Source organism: Lagenorhynchus albirostris, chromosome X, assembly GCF_949774975.1.
Source record: "Lagenorhynchus albirostris chromosome X, mLagAlb1.1, whole genome shotgun sequence".
NCBI classification, from domain to species: Eukaryota; Metazoa; Chordata; class Mammalia; order Artiodactyla; family Delphinidae; genus Lagenorhynchus; species Lagenorhynchus albirostris.
The window spans coordinates 7,055,265-7,064,574 of NC_083116.1; the positions used below are offsets into that span (position 1 = coordinate 7,055,265).

At 37.4% G+C, this 9,310-nt stretch overlaps 1 pseudogene; it reads right to left on the reverse strand.

The window, feature by feature from the left end:
• LOC132514035 (tRNA pseudouridine(38/39) synthase-like) overlaps positions 1–6,595 on the reverse strand; it is a 30,562-nt pseudogene extending 23,967 nt beyond the window's left edge.
• Between the last annotated feature and the right edge of the window lie 2,715 nt (positions 6,596–9,310).

Consider the following 9,310-nt stretch of genomic DNA (forward strand, 5'->3'; position numbering starts at 1 on the left):
TTATTTCTATAGCAAAAAGTACAAGGATGACAATGATAAATGGGACAGCAGAAAGCACCATCCCTGTACAATAAATACATGCAACCTCTTTCAAATGCTGCCTTGCTTTGCATTTCATTTTACAATTTCATTCTTGGTTGGTGAGTTAATTCATACAAGCAACTCTAAATTATAATAAGGAAAGCTAACTTATTGAACTCTTACTATGTGCCAGGCAGCATCCTAAGATCTTTACATTTGGAAACATTTAATTCTCGCAACTCTCTGAGGTATACACTGGTAACACCACTTTAAAAATAAGAAAATCAAGCCAGGAAGCTGTTAAATGGCTTGTCCAAGTTCGTGAAGCCAGTCAATGACAAAATCGAGACGGGCTCCAGAACCTACGTTCTTATTACCAAGCCATTCTCTCTCTCTCTCCCTGGCATTATTACTTGCTCTGCCCATCCTCCATAGCAGAATGTGACATGCTAACTTTTCAACGTTGTCTCTCAATATTTTGCCTGTTTCCTTCACAGCAATTATTCCAACTTGTAATTGCTTTTTTATTCTCTTGTTTTGATTTTTTGTCTCCCCCACTATATACAAGGTCTTTGCCTCTAATTCACTACTGAACTCCAAGTCCTAGCATGGCACTTAACATATAGTAAGCATTCAGTAAGTATGGTAAGTGAATTTCCATTTTAAAAAGACAGTGGTGGGGGGCAGAAAAGCTGTGCTTCTACTACAGAATTTTCTAATTGAAGAGTGCTACTAAAGGCATAATTTGAATGCATTTAAACAGAAAGTGTCTGTTCTATCATAACATATCTGCTCCATAGATTTGCGGGAAAACCTTTTTTTAAAAAATAAAATACTGGTTGTTCATAAGATCTCAATACTCTCCAAACTCTAATCCTGCCCCAAATCAAAACCAGCATCACAGGAGATTGCACGACTCAGTCTTTCTCTCCCTTGTTAGTAAACAGGAAAGTCTCCGTTCACTTGGCTATGCAGTTTTCTGTTCCACGATATATATTCCTTTTAAACCACAGAGGTCAAATCTAGCAGCTCTTGTGTCAAATCCTGCAGATGTTTTATTTGGCCAACATAGTAGTTTTTAAAGAACTGAATTTCAAGATCTTTAAGTTGCGCAAGTCTAACATGCTCAGTCTAACAGAGGTTAGGCCATTCCCTGCTGCCTCACACCTGACTCTACTAAACAGTTAACCGAAATGCTGGCAGCGAAGCAAGATAAACTGGTTCTGGGTCTCTCACCTTGTGGATGGAAATGCAAGTCATACACCTGTTTGAGAAACCAGGCATCATCTTTTAAATAAAAAGATACCTACTCTTTGACCCAGCAATCCTCCGTAATTTAGTGAATTGGTCATTTTAAAACATTGGCTTCCAGCCAATTGATTTTTGACTGATTGGCCTCCATCTAGCATTCAGTGAATGTTAAGTATTATTTGTTTTCATTTGAACTTTTAATGACTGGCTGTGGGGAATACCATGGTGCACTGCCTAGATACCTCTTCAGGACCAAGGAACTTATTTCCCCAGCTTCCAGGAGTGTTGGCTGCGGATGGCTCACAGCTGCAATCCTCTCTGATCATTGCCCTTGGTCTAAAAGAGTTGCCTCACTCAAGGCTGTATCTCTTCCCCAAGGGCAGTCAGCATCAAATGATGGAGCAGTACAAAGGCCCTGGCCCCTAGCCTCAATTTTGGACCACTGTGAAGGGCCATCTCAGCATCAGACCTGCTTGTCGGATCAGATGAGGAATCTGTTACAACTGCATCACGACTCACCTTTTCCCTCTGCTCAATCCCGCCCCCACCCTTCCTCCCTCACAGGTGCTGTTTCCTACTGTATATCCTCCCCAGTCAACCTCCCGAATGCAAATTTCCCTCCTGGAGTCTGTTTCTCAGGAGCCCCATCTAACACACTCATGATGATGAGTAACATTTTAAAATAAAAGCCTATCTTTTTAGGTGTTTTGCAAATTGCAAAAGAATACATACTTATATCTAGTGAAAAAACATAACAAAGATGTTAATCACCCTGTTGCACAGAAATAAAGGTTCCAGCACCTAAATAAATACACAAAGCCATTTACTGCAGCTTTTCTCATGGGATTGCAAAGCTGGGAATGACCTTCCACTCTCTAAATGAGGGAAATAACTAAATGATTTAGCATACACTAATACCATGGACTACTATGCATAATTTTTAAAAGTTGACTCAGTGGAATTTTGTAAAGTTTTGCTAAGTAAGAAAAACAAAGACAGAAAGAAACATATTAATATATGATCCCATGTTTAAAGCATAGAATGATAAAAAACAAAATGTGTATATGCCTATGAGTGTTGTGTGTATACAAGTATATGTGTGTATATCCATATGAACATGGAGAAAAGTAAAGCAGTTACCATGGGTTTGGGGGTGGGACCATACAGATGGAGTATGTTGTTTCATATGTTATAATAAGCACACTTATTTGCAATTTGAGAAACATGTGATCAAGAAAAATTGTAGTTGAAGTTTAAATTTCCACATCATTAAATGCAAATTTAAGCACAAATAGTATACAGTCATTGAGTCCTGGGAGCAGGCTCATTTGCTGGAAGGCAATTCATTGAAATCCAGCCTAACAGAAGACAAATTTGCCAAATTATTAAGTTCTAACTTCTCCTGATCCTGCCTCTTGCTGTTGTATTTGGCAGTAGCAGGCTAAATGCAGTGGCCTTTCCCTCTTGACTCTGTCGCCATATCTCCCCTGCCCCTGACTTCACTTATGCCTCTCTTTTCTTCCCAAAAGACAGTCTTTTTTGTGAACTTGGGCCTTCCTCCTTCTGGCAATGTAAAGCCTGTAGTGAACCAATGTAGGTCAGGTTTCAGTTACTTGTCTTCTACTTTGCAGGGAATTGCTCATTTAGTAAATTGAATATCAAGGAATTTATTCCATATGACGTTACCCAGCTACTTTACGTAGTTACTGGCCCCCTGGCCCTGTACTCAGCTTTTTACTTCTGTGATCTCATCCAATCCTCATAAGCAGCCTTAAGAGTTAGCTACCACTACTGGTCCCATTTTACAAATAGGGAAACTTGAACTTAGAGTGTTTAACTAACTTGCCCACGGACACGGAGTAAATAAGCAGCAGAGCTAAGATTCAAATTCAGATCCAGCTGACATAAAGACCATAATTATTCCATAGAAAAATAAAACAGTTGCCCTCTTGAACTTAGCAAATATAAGAAAAAATAATATCACTGTTGGCATGCTCGTATATGTTAGAAAAAATGGCTTCAAATCTTCTGGAGTATAAGTTTCTAACATGTTTTTTAAAATCTTTAAAATGTGTGGGCTTCCCTGGTGGCACACTGGTTGAGAGTCCACCTGCCGATGCAGGGGACACGGGTTCGTGCCCCGGTCTGGGAAGATCCCACATGCCGCGGAGCGGCTAGGCCCGTGAGCCATGGCCGCTGAGCCTGCGCGTCCGGAGCCTGTGCTCTGCAACGGGACAGACCACAACAGTGAGAGGCCCGCGTACAGCAAAAAAAAAAAAAAAAAAAAATCAAAACTCTTTAAAATGTGCATTATGAATAAACAGGCAGTTCTCTCCTAGATAGAACTGTACCCTCACAATAACATTCAAAGTTAAGTAAAAAGCTTTTTCATCAACTATTGCTTCAAATAGAAAAAAAGAAATATAAATAACCTAAATGTTCAACAGTAGTAAAAATCCAAGATACTTGTGATAGTAGCACAAAAACAGAAATGGTAATTTTTTTAAAAAAATGAAATGTAATTTTTATAGAGGTATAGTGGATTTATAACATTATATTAGTTTCAGTGTACAACACAGTGATTCAATATTTTTATAGGTTATACTTCGCTTAAAGATATTACAAAATAATGACTGTATTTCCCTGTGCTATATAATATATCCTTGTTGCTTATTTTATACATAGCAGCTTGTCTCTCTTAATCCCATACAACTACCTTGCCCCTCTCCCCCCTCCCTATTCCCACTGATAACCACTAGATTGTTCTCTATATCTGTGAGTCTGTTTGTTTTGTTACATACATTCGTTTGATTTTTTAGATTCCACATATACATTGTAATAGAGTATTTGTCTCGCTCTCTCCTATTTACTTCACATAATATGATAATCTCTATGTTCATTCACGTTGCTGTAATTGGCATTATTTCTTTTTTTTAACAACGTTATTGGAGTATAATTGCTTTACATTGTTGTGTTAGTTGCTGATATATAACAAAGTCAATCAGCTATACGTACACATATACCCTCCCTTTTGCATCTCCCTCTCACTCTCCCTATCCCACCTCTCTACGTGGTCACAAAGCACCTAGCTGATCTCCCTGTGCTATGCAGCTGCTTCTCTCTAGCTATTTTACATTTGGTAGTGTATATATGTCAATACCACTCTCTCACTTCTTCCCAGCTTACCATTCCCACTCCACATGTACTCAAGTCCATTCTCTACATCTGCGTATTTATTCCTGTCCTGCCCCTAGATTCTTCAGAACCATTTTTTTTTTACATTCCATATATAAGTGTTAGCGTACGGTATTTGTTTTTCTCTTTCTGACTTACTTCACTCTGTATAATAGACTCTACGTCCATCCACCTCACTACAAATACCTTAATTTCGTTTCTTTTTATGGCTGAGCAATATTCCATTCTATATATGTGCCACATCTTCTTTATCCATTCATCTGTCGATGGACACGTAAGTGGCTTCCATGTCCTGGCTATTGTAAACAGAGCTGCAATGAACACTGGGGTACATGACTTTTTTTGAACTACGGTGTTCTCAGGGTATATGCCCAGTAATGGGATTCCTGGGTCGTATGGTAGTTCTATTTGTAGCTTTTTAAGGAACCTCCATCCTGTTCTCCATAGTGGCTGTATCAATTTACATACCCACCAACAGTGTAAGAGGGCTCCCTTTTCTCCACACCCTCTCCAGCATTTGTTGTTTGTAGATATTTTAATGATGGCCATTCTGACGGGTGTGAGGTGATACCTCATTGTAGTTTTGATTTGTATTTCTCTAAAGATTAGTGATGTTCAGCGTCCTTTCATGTGTCTGTTGGTAATCTGTATATCATCTTTGGAGAAATGTCTATTTAGCTCTTCTGCCCATTTTTGGATTGGGTTGTTTGTTCCTTTGATACTGAGCTCCATGGAATCCACTTCTAGTCAAGGGAATGTGTGCAGCTCCTATATTGTCCAGGCCTGCTCTCCAGTTTCATCAGTGATCCAAGTTACAATGAGACAACACAGTTACAAAGGCTTCAATAAAGAACAAATTTAGAGTTTTGAGACAAGTCTTAAGGGTTGCGAAGGATTTTGACAGGCACAGATAATGACAAAGGGAGAAGGAGATCAATGGGTAAGAATGAATAGCATTAAGAAATGGAGTGTCGCCAGATATTGAAGAATGAGGGAGGGTTCTGGGAATTGCAAGTGATCTAATTTGGCCGCAGCAGCAGGAGATGAGCTTTTGTAGTTAGGGAGTTAACATCATTCGTGAGAGCTTAAACATGAATCCTGTGAGGAGTATAGAAGGTGGATTAAGGGTAAGGAGAGCCTAGAGGCATGGAGAGTGAGTGTAATAAGAGAAAAGAAATGCAAGCCTGTGCTGGTACAGGGGCTATGGGAATGGGGATGAGGGGCAGATGTTAGAGGCATGATGAAGGATCTGTGATGACTGGATCCAAGATGCCTTTGAAAGAGAATGTTGAAGACAGAGCTGATTTATTTTGGTGAACTTTTTCATGGCCATAATTTTTTTGTTGGCTTGTTTTGGTTAGTTCTCTTATTGATGTATTTTTCCATTGTCATGGAGACTGTTCTATACTTTTGGAGATTATATAGTGAGTTTATACATGTCTATTGCATACATCTAGCTTAATCATAAAATCTTTAAGATATATAAATGTGAAATGTCATTTATATGGACATAAGACTTTCCAGTTAAAAGTAATTCTTCTCTTCTCCAACTTTTCTTTTCACCTGACAGAAGGAATGATAGAGGATTTTATAAAGGTGCTATTACAAGGACATAAAAATTGGTGGGATGCTTTGTTCTTATCTTGGTAAATACTAAAATGACTCTGCTTTACATTTCCCAAAGATATGTATGTTATAGTTAATTAGCCTGATCTCATACTCGTTCAGAAGTCTTTAAAGCAGTCATCTAATATGAGATATAAAGGGTCCTGGCTCACAGCCATCTATCACCTCCTCAAGACCCAAGTAATGGATGTTATCAGAGAACACTTAGACAATGCCATCACTACAGAGTCTCTCTAAAACAAGCACTTAGAGAAATCCCTCAACTTGTACTCATCATCTATTCCTCTGTGTCCATATTTCTCATTTAGAGTAGATGCTCGCACCATCTACCAAATACACAAGTCAGAATCAATGAAGAAATTCCATTCCCTTCACAATCAATGAGTCACCAATTTGTCAAACTTTCTTAATATCTCTGGAATATATCCATACTTTTCCATACCCAGTGTTCTTCCTTACTTCTGAATATCATTTTCTGTACAACCTTCACATCCATACTCATCTCGTCCTCCTCTTGTCCCTTCTCTGTATTATATTGATTTCATTTAAAATGCATGTTATTTAAAATAAAATGCTGATTATATAGGAAATAGCTGATTGTTTTTAAGAAATTAGAAAATACAGCAACCTTTCTCAAAGCATTCAGTGAAAGAATTAAGCCCAATAGGAAATGATTGGAATAACTTTTCTCAATTTTCCAAGGACAGTACATAGTAACTACCATTCTGGAAGAATAAAAGAAATGTTTTAGAACAGGGCTAGGAAATTGCAGCCTGCAGGCCAAACCTGGCCTGCTGACTGTTTTTGTAAATAAAGTTTTATTAGAACAAGCTATGCCCATTAATTTTATGAGTCTTTATGCCATTGTCTGTGGCTGCTTTCACAATGGCAGAGTTGAGTAATCGTTGTGACAGAGACCATATGACCTGCAAGATCTACAATAATTACTATCTGGCCCTTTACTGAAAAAGGTGGCTCACTCCCACTTCAGAAAATTGAGGTTGAATACTGTTTAGTGAGCTGACTGAGAGGAGCTGTCACTCAGGAAAGCTTAAAGAGAATATAAAAATCTCACATAATCATACAACCCAAATATAACCACTACTATCATTTTAATACACTTGCAGAAAAGCATTTTTATATGCTCACCTATATAATGCTAACATAGCATTAATAGCATTGAGATCACAGTATTAACGCAATTTTATCAAATTAACAGTATTGTATTTACCATATAACTTTGGGATCATAGTACTTATCAAATTTTATGTAACTATGTTATTAGATATTCTTCAATTATAATTGCTGGATCCTGTTCCATCATAGAATTTAGCAATTCTGTTAATGTTGGGTACTAAAGTGATTTCTATGTTTTTATAAACACATTGTGTTTTAAAAATTTATATAGGAGACTTTTATCAAATATTTTAAAACTTTGTCAAATGCAGTGTGGTATCCTAAATCGGATCCTGGAAAAAGGATATTAGTGGAAAAACTGATGACATATGAATGCAGTCTGTAATTCAGTTAATAGTGTTATACAAATGTTAATCTTTTAGTTTTGAAAAATATGATTATACAAGAAGTTAACTTTAGGGGAACCTTGGTGAAGAGGATACAGGAACTCTGTGCTATCTATGAATCTTATCTGTAAACCTACAATTATCCTAAAATACAAAACTTAAAATTAAAAATCTTACTTGGTCAAAGCTGTCAACTTTGGGGGGAAATTTTAAGGAAGTATAGCTTACAGGAAAGTGCCCAAGTCATAAACGTGTAGCTTGATTAATTTTCAAAAATTTAACACATGCATGTAACCACCACCCAGATCAAGAACAACATTAACAGTATCACAAAAGCCCCCCAGTGCTCCCTCCTGGTCACTACCCTCGGCTAATGCTAACACTATCCTGATTTCTAACAGAAAATATCGATTTTGCCAGCTTTTGCAGTTTATAAAATGGAATCACGTAGCATATTTTTGTGTCTGGAATCTTTTGATCAACACTGTGAGACTTGTCCATATCATTGTGTTATAGTTTGTTCGTTCTTATTGCTATATAGTATTCCACTGTATAAATATAGTGCAATTTATTCATATGTTGAACTATTAAAATGCATTTGAGTAAGTTGCAGTTTGGGGCTATTAAAAATACTGCTATGAATATCCATGTACAATATCTTTTGGTTAACATATATGTACACGTTTTGTAGGGTATCCATGTAGAACTAGTACTTCTGGGTCAGAGAGTATGCATTTGTTTGGCATCAGTGGCTATCTCTAATGAATAACGAAAAATAGCTTTCTAAAGTACTTGTACCATGTAATCATAATGGCATCAGAATTTTCTATGACAATACTGTGATATAGAAGACAACTGAAAATGCCCTAATACTTCCAAGGTTAAGTACTTCTAACCTGGAATTGTCTACTTAGCCAAACACTCACACAAATGTGAAGGTAGATTTAATCCATTTTCAAATGTACACATCTCAAATAATTTCATTTCACAGACCCTTTGTCAGGAAATTTCTAGAAAGTGTGCTCCTCTGAAAGTAGAGATTAAACCAAGAATGAAGAATATATTAAAAAATTTAAAGAATATATCAGAGTTAACATGAGAGAGAATGGGTGATGTTGAATGAGAATCCTATAATGAGAGCTGTGCATCAGGCCTCAGAAGAAGTAACTCAGAGTGGAGCAGGTGGATGTCATTCTCTTAAGAACGTTATTGGATATAATTGCTTTACATTGTTGTGTTAGTTGCTGCTGTATAACAAAGTGAATCAGCTATACGTACACATATATCCCCATATACCCTCCCTTTTGCATCTCCTTCTCACTCTCCCTATCCCACCCCTCTAGGTGGTCACAAAGCACTTAGCTGATCTCCCTGTGCTATGCAGCTGCTTCTCTCTAGCTAACTGTTTTACATTTGGTAGTGTATATATGTCAATACCACTCTCTCACTTCTTCCCAGCTTACCATTCCCACTCCACATGTACTCAAGTCCATTCTCTACATCTGCGTATTTATTCCTGTCCTGCCCCTAGATTCTTCAGAACCATTTTTTTTTACATTCCATATATAAGTGTTAGCGTATGGTATTTGTTTTTCTCTTTCTGACTTATTTCACTCTGTATAATAGACTCTAGGTCCATCCACCTCACTACAAATACCTTAATTTCGTTTCTTTTTATGGCTGAGCAATATTCC